This window comes from Arvicanthis niloticus, chromosome X (genome assembly GCF_011762505.2).
Source record: "Arvicanthis niloticus isolate mArvNil1 chromosome X, mArvNil1.pat.X, whole genome shotgun sequence".
Taxonomy (NCBI): Eukaryota; Metazoa; Chordata; class Mammalia; order Rodentia; family Muridae; genus Arvicanthis; species Arvicanthis niloticus.
This window is the reverse complement of record NC_047679.1, coordinates 41,475,476-41,489,187: the sequence shown is the minus strand read 5'-3', so window position 1 is coordinate 41,489,187 and position 13,712 is coordinate 41,475,476. Positions and strand designations below refer to the sequence as shown.

Genomic DNA, 13,712 nt, shown 5'->3' with positions numbered 1-13,712 from the left:
CAGATGAGCTAGTGTGTCTTGCAGCCACCCCTTATTTATTGTGCTTAAAGAGAAGCTACTCCCAATGAAGACATCTGGATGATAATTCATTCTGGGGATTTCCAACCCTCTGATCTTCCCAGGCAACTGAAGCAACTCAGGTTATGGCCTGTGTTGGGGAAGGGCGTCTAAAGACAGAATTGACTCCCTACCTGGGTGGTACCTTACTGACTCTCAGACAGTCTCTTTCCTTGGCTGATGTTTAAAAGTCATATCTTCCCTAGGCTAGAAGGCACATCTGTAATTAAGGGAAAGGCTACAGTGAGTAAGGTTGCCTTTACCAGTTTGGGGGATTTCCCTCCCTTTTGGGGCTGGTGATCTGGCTGAATTCCCAGTTTACCCACAGACTCCTTTTTAACTCATTGATATCCACAACAAGGATAACAAAAGAAAATATCATACTGGATCAGAAGTATGTTTCTGTTCCAATTCTATAACTTCCCTTGTAGCCCCCCCTTTAGGTTTTTTTTTTTTTTTTTTTTTTTTTTTTTTTGGTTTTTTGAGACAGGGTTTCTCTGTGTAGCCCTGGCTGTCCTAGAATTCACTCTGTAGACCAGGCTGGCCTCAAACTCAAAAATCCGCCTGCCTCTGCCTCCCAAGTGCTGGGATTAAAGGCGTGAGTCACCACTGCCTGGCACTTTCTGAGATTATTATAGAAATAAAATATAAATAATATAAATAAAAGCTCTTGGAGCTGCAAAGTTATACTGTTTTTATTTCTGTTTGTTAACCTCATGGCTATGAAGAGGTTATTCCAATTTTGGCTACCTATTATCACCATTGCCCAGAGTAATCCTGTCATAAGCATTCTTCCATACAGGCTGTCTCACTGTATTACCTGAAAGCAGCAAAAGCTAATATTTGCATATTTTAATAAAATCATGGGCTTTAGATAAAGTGGAAGACTTTATTTTAGTCTAGTGGTCCTCAACCTTCCTAATGCTGTGACCTTGTGATCCGAAACCATAAAATTATTTTTATTGCTACTTCATAACTGTCATTTACTACTGTTATGATTCATAATGTAAATATCTGATATGCAGACCCTGAGGAAGGGTCTTTCGACCTCCAGATTGAAAACTGCTTGTTTTTTAACTGAGAATAAATAATAAAGAAGATAATTTTATTTGTGTAGTATGTGCACTGCCTGTAACATACATACACACGATAATAAATAAAATAAAATAAAATAAAATAAAACATACAATAAAATAGTAAAAACAGAAAAGTAAAATCCAAGGGCTAAAGAGATGGCTCAGCTATTAAAACCACAAACTGCCTTTTGCTGAAGACCCAAGTCTGGCTCCACCCAGCCAGGCAGCTCAGGGGCATCTGTAACTCCAGCTCTGGAGGCCTTCGACCACTGTTTCAATCCCTACCAATTACATTTACTTGACTTCATCCATGTGTCTAAACTTTTACCGCACATTTGCAATATCCCCATGCTTAGACCCCAGCGCTACATACAGGCCACTCATTCTACTCTACCCCACCTCACCCCCACCCCACCCCTACCCCACCCCCACCCCAAGCTCACAGTGTTTTTAAGAGAAGGCTAATTTGGTTCTTTTCCCAGGACCTGTAAATATCCTTTCCCTTCCACCTACCTGAGCTCTCAGCTGCAAGGAGACCCGGCTTGGCTTGGGTGTGTGAAGAGACACCTGGATACTTGTTTTAGACCTGCAAGGGAATCTGTCTTCATTCTTTAAAGGTGAGAATTTTACACATATGACTCAACGGAAACGGTTATTCTGCTAGGAAACAAATTTATTGCAAAGAATGCTAAACAGAAAGACTAGAAAAGCTTCTAGAAATATAATGGGAGCATCTTGCCCGAAGAGCTGAGGAAGACCCCACCCTAGCGAGGACAGTCTCATTTTTCAGTTCTTGATGCTGTTCGCCATGGTGAGTTGGTCGAAGAGCTTCTCGGCGTTTTGATTTTCTGGAGCCCCCAGCCGGCGAAGGTTGGTCAAGTAGCCACCCATCTCCTTGATGATTTCTACCTGCTGTGGCAGAAAATGGCTCTTCAGGAACTTACATAGGTAGAGGTCGCCTTTGTTGCTAGCCAGGTTGTACAGCTGCAGAAGGCTCTGGTTGATTGTCTTCTCCAGATGGAAAGCGCACTCCATGGCCATGAGGCCATCCAGCCAGTCCTGGCGGTCTTGATTGGCAATTCTCCCGAGGGTTAGGGAGCCCTGGCGCTCGGTCAGCAGGGTGAAGATCATCTCGGTGCGTTCCATCCATTTCTGGGACTGACGCAGGAAGAAGAGAGCGAAGGACCCCAGGGCCACCTCCTCTTTATTGCAGAAGGAGGCCATGGAGAGGTAGATGTAACTGCCATACAGCTGCAACTGGATCTGGGAGTTGAGGGCAGCATTAGATTCCGACAGGTAAGTCTGTTCAAGCTGTAAAACAGAAGTGGCCATGGCAGCACGAGGTCGGCTGGGGCAGGAAGGTAGCACCTGACCTTTTGCGAGCTGTGGAGCTGGCGAAAGTGGCGAAAGTGGCGGCAGGAGTCTCAGTCACTTCTGGAGAGGGAGGAGTATCTGGGAGTCAGAGAATATCAGCTCCTGGCTCTAGCCAGTCAGGTTCTGAGGCGGAGACCGAAGCAGTAACCGCCCAACAAGTGGGGGAAGCACCAGAGACTGCAACGGCAGGCAGGCGGTAAGTGCCCAAGGCGGTTGAACCAGGTCAAAGGTTGAGGAACAAAGTAAGAGGACAGTGTATCATAGCAACCTGGAAGGCATTATACAGATCATTCTAATTCTATAATATCTTTTAAATTTGTGAATAAACACCCACGTTTTGTTTGTTTGTTTGTTCCTATTAAATTGTGTGGGTGGTTGGTTTTTTTAAGGAAGTTATTTGAATATCACTTAATCATGATTGTTCCGTTAAAGTAGTTTTTTTCCTGTGTGATGCCATTATTTTGTATTGTAAAGATTTAGTTGCCTTGGCCTGTGACTTCAATATCTATAGTAATGAGCCCTCCTAGGGAGAGATAAACACACCTCGTATTTCTGAAAAAATAGGAGCATGGAGTTCGGTCCCCAGAATTTGTGAAAGCAGAGGAATGATTCTCAACATCTGTCCTGTGATCTCATTTGTTCAGTAACATGCCCAAGCCTGTACACACATATACACAATAATAAATAAAAATACGGTAAAATAATTTTTAAAAAAACCATAAAATCCAGGGGCTAAAGAGATGGCTCAGCTATTAAAACCGCAAATTGTTCTGCTGAGGATCAGAATCTGGCTCCAACCAGTCAGATGGCTCAGGGGCATCTGTAACTCCAGCTCTAGAGGCATTTGACACTCCTGTCTGCTGAAGTCACCTGCTGTCTTCTGATAACACCTCCCCCACCACACCACTCCATACACAGACACACACTTTTAAAACAATGTAAAATAAATCTTCAGAAACATAAAACAAATTTAACAACAACAAAATGTTCTAGAGTCCCAGATAGTGTCCCTCCCAGACCCCCTTCCCACAACCCCTTCCCCATGTCACACCCCTTCCCCTCTGAGACGGAGAAGGACCCACTGAGTATCCCCACTCCTGGCACTCCAATTCTTTTCAGGGCTAGGTACATTCTCTTCCGTTGAGGACAGGCAAGGCAGCCATGTTGGAGTTACACAGATTCAAGTCCTTTGCTTATTTTTAAAAATGAATTGTCTTTTTATTGTTGGGGTATAACTGTTTTGTATAATTATAGATAAAGGCCCTTTTCAGTCATATGATTTACAAATACTTTCCCCTGTTCAGTGTATTACTGTCTTTTTACTTTCTGAGTGGACTTTTGAAATTTAAAATTTCTTAATTTTCATGTACAATTAATGGAGGTTTTCTTTCATAGTTTGTGCTTTTAGTGTCTTAAGAAACCATTGCCTAACTCAGAAATATGAAGGTTTATACCTAGATTTTTCTTTTAAGTATATTATTTAAGTGACACTTAGTATCAAATTTATATTTAAATGTTTGGTGTTTTTTGTTCATTTGGTTGGTTTTTGTACAACATACCAATTAAGAAACAATTTCATCTTTGACTTCTTTTTGTTGTCTAATTGCTCTGGCTAAGACTTCCAGTACTATATTGAATAGGTAGGGTAAGAGTGGGCAGCCTTGTCTAGTCCCTGATCTTAGTGGGATTGCTTCAAGTTTCTCTCTTAAAAATATTTTTATCTGTGTGTCTGTAGAGGAGGTGCCCAAAGAGACCAAAAGAAGGCATCAAATACCCTGGACGTAGAATTACAGAAAGTTTGCGATCCTACCAGCAGTGGAGGAGTGTTCCTCTTTCTCCACATCCTTGACAACATGTGCTGTCACTAGGAGTCTTTGATCTTAGCCCTTCTGGTTATTGTAAGGTGGAATCTCAGGGTTGTTTGATTTGCATTTCTCAGATGACTAAGGACTTGAACATTTCTTTAGGTGTTCTCAGCCATTCAAGATTCTTCTGTTGTGAATTCACTGCTTAGATCTATACCTCATATTTGTTTGGTTTGTTTAGTTTTTTTGGAGATTATTTTCTTAAGTTCTTTATATATTTTGAATATCAGCCCTTTATCAGATATGGGGTTAGTGAAAAAATTTCCCCGAATCTGTAGGTTGCTAATTTGTCCTATTTACTATGACCTGAGCTATTGGAGCTCTGTTTAGGAAATACCACCCACCCCACCCCCCTTTGCCAATGAGTTTGAGGCTCTTTCCCACGTTTTCTTCTATTAGATTCAGTAGAAAGACAAAGCATCAAGTAGAGGGATAGGGTTACCATCCCACAGTCAAAAATTATGACCCAGAATTGTTCCTGTCTAAAAGAATTACAGGGACAAAAATGGAGAAGAGACTGAGGGAAAGGCAATCTAGTGACCGGCCCAACATGAGATCCAGCTCAAGGGGCCCCAAGACCTGACACTATTACTGAGGCTATGGAGTGCTCACGTAAAGGGACCTATCATGACTGTCCTCCAAAAGACCCAACAAGCAGCTGAAAGAGTCAGATGCAGTTACTTACACCCAACCAATGGACAGAAGCTGCTGACCCCTGGGGTTGAATTAGGGAAAGGCTGGAAGAAGCTGAGGAGGAAGACAACTCCATAGGAAGTCTCAACTAACCTGGACCCCTTAGATCTCTCAGACACAGAGCCACCAACCAAGCAGTCAGTATACATGAGCTGGTCCAAGGCCCTGGACATACAACAGAGGACTGCTTGGTCTGTCCTCAGTGGGAGAAGACTTGCCTAACCCTAGAGAGATTTGAGGCCCCAGGGCCTAAGGAGGCCTGGTGGGGTCGGAGGGGCATCCTCTTAGAGAAAGGGGAAGATGAATGGGATGAGGAACTGTGGGAGGGTGGACTGGGAGGGGCGCAACAACTGGACTGTAAAAAGTTTTACACACACACACACACACACACACACACACACACACACACGAGAAAGAATTGCGTCACCTGATGTGAGTTGTGGGAATCAAACTTTTGTCCTCTACATGCCTCGAGTCACTGGGCCATCTCTCTAGCCCTCAGTTCCATTCTTTTATATGTGACTACTCAGTTGTTCAAAGCACCATTTTTTGGGAAGTCTGTTCTTCTATGTGTTCTTGTTATTATCCTGAGGAGGGAGCAATCAATCATACTTCTGGATTCTCAATTCTGTTCTCTAAACCTATGGTTAAATGTATGTCTAAATACTAGATCACTGTTTACTATAGCTGTATAGCAAATTTTTTTTTTAAAAAAAGTGTGAATCTTTAACTATCTTTCTTTTAGGATTCCTTAGTTTTTGGAATTTCCTTGTGACCTTTAGAATAATTTCTTCAGAAGGAGCAGCTGAGATTTTGCTGCAGATTGTATTGACTCTGCTGGTGATGATTTGAGATTATTGATATCATTATATTAATATTTTGATACATAAATATAGGTTATTTTTTAATTAATTTAGGTCCTGGATCCCTTATATTTATTTAATTTTTAGTCAGGAGTCTATTTTGTAAGTTATTCTAAGCAATATATTCTAAGTTATATTTATTTAGTTTTTAGTCAGGAGTCTATTTTGTAAGTTATTCTAACTAATTTATTCTAAGTAATACATATTATATTAAGTATATATATATTACTTAGAATTATATACTAAGTATAATATATACTAATATATATAAATTATATATTGATATATAAATATGTATATATATAAATATATAATGTAATATATAATATTTATATATAATATATAAATATATAATCTATAATTATATAATCTATCTGTATATTAAACTATATATGGTATATGTGTATATATACTATATGTAATATGTATATATATACAATATATATATATATATATATATATATATATATATATATATATATTAATACCATACTTCTGAGTAGCAACTCTCTAAAAGGAAGAAGTCAGCCATCACTTATCAAGAATTAGAGACAAGGAAAACACATGTATTGGTCATTGCATGCAAAAATCCCTATTCCAAATTCACAAAGAGAGCTTGTGCTAATTATAATTGGTTGTCAGTTTCCCTTAGCATAAGAAAATTCCATTTACTTTCTGTGAAACATTATGAGAGATTTAAAAATCAACTGAAAAAGTTTACTGTGTGTCATTTTTTATAATAACTTTCTGAGTTATTTCCACTTCTCATTGACTTTGAGATATTTTATAACTGTAAATTATAAAAAAAATCCTAATAATAATGCAAATGAATGTTGTCCACAGAAATGCAAATGATTTGTCTGGTAGAATGCAATTAATTCTTGAATCATTTTGCATCTATTTGAACATTCATTTCAACATTCCTTATTGCCTAAACAAATTCTCTGAGTTCTCCTTTGAACAATTTTGTATCAACATTTTTGTTTATTAGACAATCTCATTATGTTGTTCAAACTGTCCCTGACCTCATGAGACTCTTTTGTCATCCCTTGAATACCTGGGATTACAAGCAAGTACCACTACTCCTGGATATCATTTGTAATATTATACTCAGTTCCACATTAATTAATCTTTTCCATGTCCATATTTTATATTTCTATAAGAGCCATGATTGCTACTTCCTACCCTTTAATTATATTTTAATACTATTAGTCCTCACACCTATTCCATCAGGATCACAAAGCCCACAGAAGCTTATTTAATAAACTAAACACATGAGGTACTCAGTAGAAATATGATTCCAGAAAACTATTTGAGACCAATAGGCACAGAAATCACTAATGGTACAAACTGTAGATTATAGTATATCTGAGAAAAACCAGGTAGGGGTAAGTTGGGGATGCAAGAAGTCAGGGAAAACCAACAGAAGAAGCCAGTGGTTAGAAAGCAGACCATTGACAAATACCACAAGGGCAGAATATTTAAGTCACTTTACAGAGGATGCTTGTACGTACTGGGGATGGCATAGAATTAGGAATTATCAGCAATACACTGTATTATTTCAGACTTCCAGACACAGAAAGAGGTAATCAGAGATTTGAAGTGTGGGAAAGTGACAAATTCACATAGGGACAAGATCTAGACTCATGATCTAGATGAAATTCATCCCAGAAGAAAGGAATTGGGCATTTGAGTTTTTGAGCCAGTATGAATGATCCCTTCACCAATACTTAAATGTTCCTGAATCGTATCTCTAGAAGGGGAGTTAGGATCTGTGGATACTAAAAGTATATTGAGTATATAGAGATGACTTCTAGATAATATTGCTTCCAGCTGTTGAAGTGATGTAAGGTAGCTCTAATATATTTAGGTGTGTTATAATACAGGGTAGTTGTATAGCACAAAGACCTTAGTTTCATGGCAGCTCCTGCTTGGGTGGACATTAATAAGATATGTCTGACAGTGACACCATTATGTTCTGAAATAGAAATATCTCCAGTTTTCAATTCCTCACTGTTTTGATATTGGGACTATCATTATCATAAAAAACATGAAATGAATGATTGTCTACTGAATTTAGAATATGTCCATGGTATATATGGGTTATGTATATGTTTATGACTGGCATTTGTTCATTCGTTCATTCTGTAAGGTCACAAACTTTCAGCCTTTTTCAGTGTGCTGGCTCTTCTCCCTTTGACTCTATAGGACCATTCTCTGTCTTCCATATCACTGATAGACCTAAGAGGATGGCTGACCTGTTTCAGTTTTATCCATTAGCTTTATGTGCTCTAGCTTTGTAGGGCCAGCCAGTGGGAGGTCCTGGCAAAAGATGAGAGGGCAGGATGAGAATAAACCTGGGTATTAATTTTCTCAGTTTTTTTTAAATCATTGCAGATAATTAAGAGAGAATCTATTTTCCTTTTAAAGACTTTGCTTTTTAGATAAAGTATAGCCATTCTTAGGGTAGATTATGCTGGCTAGTTTTATGTCAAGTTGACACAAGCTAGGGCCATTTGGAAAAGAGAATATAAATTGAGAAAATGTTCCTAAAAGATCAGTCTGTGGTGTACTTTATTGATTTATGATTGATATAGGAGGGCCAAGTTTGATGTGGACAGTGCCATCTCCGGGCTGGTAGCCTTAGGTTGTATAAGAAAGCAGTCTGAGCAAGCAGTCTGATCAAGCTATTATGCATTGTTTTCCCATCAGCTTCTGCTTCCAGGTTCATGCCCTGTTTGAGTTCCTGCCCTAACTTTCCTTAGTGGTAGACTGTGACATGGAACTTGTCTTAGTCAGGATTTCTATTCCTGTACAAAACATCATGACCAAGAAGCAAGTTGGGGAGGAAAGGGTTTAGTCAGCTTACACTTCCACATTGTTGTTCATCCCTCATGGAAGCCATGGGAGCTCACACAAGGCAGGAACTTGGAGGCAATAGCTGATGCAGAGGCCATGGAGGAATGCTGCTTACTGGCTTGATTCCCTTGCCTTGCTCAGCTTGCTTTCTTATAGAACCCAAGACCAGCCCAGGAGTAGCACCACCCACAATGGGCCCTCCCCTCTTGGCCACTAATTGAGAAAATGCCTTACAGCTGGATCTCATGGAGGCATTTCCTCAAGGGAGGATCCTTTCTCTGTGATAACACTAGCTTGTGTCAAGTTGAGACACAAAGTCAGCCAGTACAGAACTGTAAGTGGAAATAAATCATTCCCTCCCCAAGTTATTTTTTTCCCCATGGTGTTTTATCAAAGCAATAGAAACTACAATGAAAGACATAAGTTGGTTTCAGGTCATAAGGAATTTCTGTGATCAACCTAACCATATGCATTTGAAGACATTGTGAAAGGTCTTTGGGACTTTGGCCTAGAGAAGCAAGCCATTGACTGTTAAAAGTTTGGTGAGTGGTTGTGGGAACTTGACGGGTGTGCTGGCAAATTTTACATCAGCTTGACAGAAGCTGAAGTCATTTGAGAGGAGGGAAACTCAAGCAAATGCCTTCATAAGACTGGGCTGTAGGTCCAATTATCGGAAGACAATCCTGTAGGGCATTTTCTTAACTAGTGATTGATGGGGGGGGGGCAGTCCATTGTGGACTTGAGGTACTGGGTTCTATAAGAAAGAAGACTGAGTAAACCTTACTGAGGAAGACAGCTAGACACGTTCATCTCCATGGCCTCTGCATTAGTCTCTGTGTTCATGTTCTTTCTCTGTTTGAGTTCCTGGGCTGACTTTCTTCAATGATGGAATGTGGAAGTGTAAGTCAAATATACCCTGTCCATCTTAACTTACTTTTCATCATGGTGTTTCATCATAACAATAGTAACCCAAACTAAGACAAAGGATAATGCTGAGAGCAATAGAGATGATGGAGGCCTGGCTTATAAAGCTCCAGAGGGGAGCAAACACTACCAGGGTCATTTATATAATATTTTAAATTAAGAATTTGTAGTTCTGATCAGCTTGGGCTGTAGAATCAGCTGAGATTAAGAAAAGACCCGCATTAATGAGGCCTAATCTTCTGTAAAGTGTTTCCTCAAGGCTAGCACATTGAACTTTTATAAATACTCCTCAGCTAAAAGGGATTTGTTGTAAAGTTTTTTTGGCTCAAGTTTAATGCATAGCCTAGGAAATTCGTGGTAACCCAGGAAAACAGTGTGCAACTTGAAATTCCTTTAGACCAGAGAATAATAGAACTGACAGAAAAATAAAGCGTCTAATCTAAGACAGTCTCTGGCAACAAAAACATGATATAGGTGGGGACAATCACTTGAGACTCAAGTCTGTTTTCTATCTTGTGTATTTGTCTGGCTTCTGGCTCCCTTCTTTCCTTCAGTCCCTAGCCTTTGGATTACCTTTCATCTAATTAGTTGATCTATTAGAATGAGGAGTTCAGAAGAAGCAAGAGAGAGTCATTCTCTACTGGTTAGTAACCATGGAAAAAGTCTGTTTAAAGATAATATTGACTTAAGTTTTGAAAAATATCTGTTTATTTCAAGTAACTTGTTGGCCTTCTCCACCCACCTCCTGTGGCCTGTAGTTATAGCTTTTGCAGGATGTTTTATATAGCAATGCACAGCAATGTATTAGCCCAACAGATGCACAGAAGGAATTTTGGATGCTGACTAATTACACATCAGTGGCTTAAGCATTTACTTCCAGGAAGCAAAGTATAGTGCTTCACTGTAGCTATCAAAAATATTTTTTAGTCATCTTTAATATCTTTTCTACATGAAGCATGATTAAATCGTATTGTGTGACATTCCATTCCATTATAGAACACTGGGTATAATAACCATGCTAGGGCTAGGTGACACTGGAATAAATATTTACTTCTTATCCTATCAGTCAGAAGTAGCTAACTCTCATTCACGGTTCTCTACCTATGGTCAACTTACATATCCACACTAAATTCCTACATGCAGTCCTAACCCCTCAGAACGTCACTTGCAACTACACAAAAAGAAAACAGGAAGCATGAGCACTTTCATGTAATCTTCACCATCTTAGACCAGAAGGCCTATATTTGAGCATAAACTCAAGAGAGCTGGGGAAATACAGAAGGAAAGCATGATTTTATCCTTTGCTCTTGGTCGCTGGTTTCTCATATTTTAGATATATTTCCTTGGAACTCATATTTTGCCCAGAGTTGTTTATTGTGTCCTTGACCTATACATATGGTAAAGAATGGTTTTTGGTGGGGAGGATCTATAAATTTTGTATATGTATAAGTATTTGAAATAATACGTGTGATATACTCTACACAATTGCTTCTAAAATTCTATTTTGGTTACATTTTTTCACATCTCTGATCCTATCTCAGGTTGCAGTTCAGACTCAGACCCAACCTCATTTTTCTCTCTAAAACTGCTCCATGTAAAGTGGACACAGCCTTCCCTGAAAAAAATCTATAATATCATTGCCCTCACAATTAGCATGACAATCAATTATGGTCTGCTTATTGATGTTCTGTCTGTAATTACCTTTAACTAGTAATCATCTTGTTGTCTGTCATGCCCCTCTACTGCTGTGCTATTACTGACTCATCAGCCTCTAGAGAACAAACTTGCTTTGTTCATCTCCATAGGACCTAACCAGGCTCATTGGCCTGGAGTAAGTGCTCAAAATACACACCACACACAACAGACACACTGCCACCCCCCCCCCATAAATTTATTTATTATGTCATCTCAGATCATGACGGTTTGGATCAGAGATGATTGCCAAAATAAACTCTCTTCTTCTGTTAAAAAGAAAACAAACGAAACCAACAGTCTGGTTTAATTGGATTAATAAATTGTAAGTATGTAACCAGCATCCAAATACCACATTTGAGGACTTGTGTTAAACATATGATTAAAACATAATCTCCAGATTCTTTCTTGATTTTAGAAGTGGAATATCAACCAAGAGTGCAGTAATCACTTGTCAAAAGAGTGGTCCAAAAATTTGTCATTTATGTATTTTATTTTCCTTGTTCTTTTCTCTTTTTCTTGTTTTGTTGTTGTTGTTTATAAAACATAGTATGCTAGAACTCACTCTATAGTTTATGCTGTCCTTCAACTTGATTCTTCTGGCTCAGCCATTTGGGTCCTGAGATTACAAGCATATGGCACCATGCCTGCAGTTCTACTCCTTGTTTAAACGTCCTGATCATTCTTTCTGGCTTTGGAACTTATTTTGCCCACCATTGATTTCCATGCAAGTAGAGTGTCAGAGACACAACATTGTAGAATGTTCAAGAGAATGAGTAGCCCTTTCTTCATTCATTCAACAATTTTTTTCCTGAAATTTCACTCCTGGGAGACTTATCACTATGTTATAAGAGGATCAATCCATGTGAAATGGCCTTGAGGAGGGAGACAATAGTTAAAACCAAGTTCCAACCATGTAAGTGAGCCATTTTGCATAACCTAGATGACTGTGGCCTATCTGTCATCACGAGTAGGCAAAAAACATTGTAATAAAGACAATGGAGATTTGGGCTAAAAGAACCATAGTGATTAGAAGAAAGGAAGGAAGGGAGAGAGGAAGAATTGTAGGAAGGGAGGGAGGGAGGTTGTTATATAAAAAATGGTATCTGAAACATAAGGCCACCAATTTTTTATCTGTATAATGGGCCCACAAGAAAATGAAATGGATAAAGAATGCTCAGGAATACAGCCAGAAAGATACCTTTTGAGTGGATAGGTAGAAAATTTCTAGGCAGAACTTGAAATAGAGAGCTTCCAGTTAGTGATTCTCTATGATATGAAACGTGTGGACCCAGAGCTGCAAACTGATAGTGATGGATGGCATGTGAACACAAAAGAATCTTCGGTCTGGGAAAATGTCTGAAAATCCAGAAGGTTGGTCCTGGGGCACTTACGTGTATTTAAAAGAGAAGGATATGGAAGACTTTTTGTCTTAGACACAAGAATCTGACATACAGAAGAGTCAGAGGGAAGAAGCATGAGACTGCAGAAAAAATAAAGAACAGCCAGGAAACATTCATAATGGTCCAGGGGCATGTGGAATAGGCAGTAACAAGAGCAATACACAAGAAGTAGATGAGTCATTGAGGTAGAAAATAGGACTTAAAGGCAAGTGTGGATAATCAAGGAAGAAAACAGAATCCAGTGTTATTTGGTTTGGGGGACTTAATTCACCATTTTGTGAGACTGTTAATGCAAAAAGACAAGAAAGTTGGTACACACACACACACACACCTGTGATTAAGTTGAGCTTTTGTGTCCTGAGTCATCCAAGAGAAGTTGTCCTATAGCAAAGTTATTAGAGGGTACAAAGTTCAGGGAAAGGAACTCAACTAGCATAGTCATTTTAAAAAAAGTCTCCAAAATACGGAGAAGAATTGAAGCTCCTTTGTGGGTATTTATCGTTTTAGAATAATGTGGTAGGGGGGAGTGTATCTGAGACATATCATGATAGTAGGCAGTACCCTGGAGAGATGATATAGCCAGTAAGAGTTTGTGTTAGGACTTATTTTTCCATTAGCAGTAATGAATTTTAGGGAGCTGTATACATGCTTATCCAGACTCCTTTGTGGCTAATTTGATGAATTTGTCTTGAGACTACAATTGTGAGTACAGTTCATGGTTATGAAAGATTTTTCTCAGCATGAAGCTAACTGGCCCACCTGGGCATAAGCTTTGTGTTAGCTTTATTAGGCCCACTCTCCAGGCACCTAGACAATTTCCCAGCATAAGGCTATATAATATGCCAGTCATCTTAATGACAGGTGGCATCTAAAGGCTTGTAGCAATGGGAAATTTACTTTGATTTT

General features: G+C 39.0%; 1 pseudogene; it reads right to left on the bottom strand.

Moving 5' to 3' along the window:
- Positions 1–1,919: 1,919 nt before the first annotated feature.
- On the bottom strand, positions 1,920–2,548 carry LOC117694002 (ferritin heavy chain pseudogene; annotated as a pseudogene).
- Positions 2,549–13,712: the final 11,164 nt, after the last annotated feature.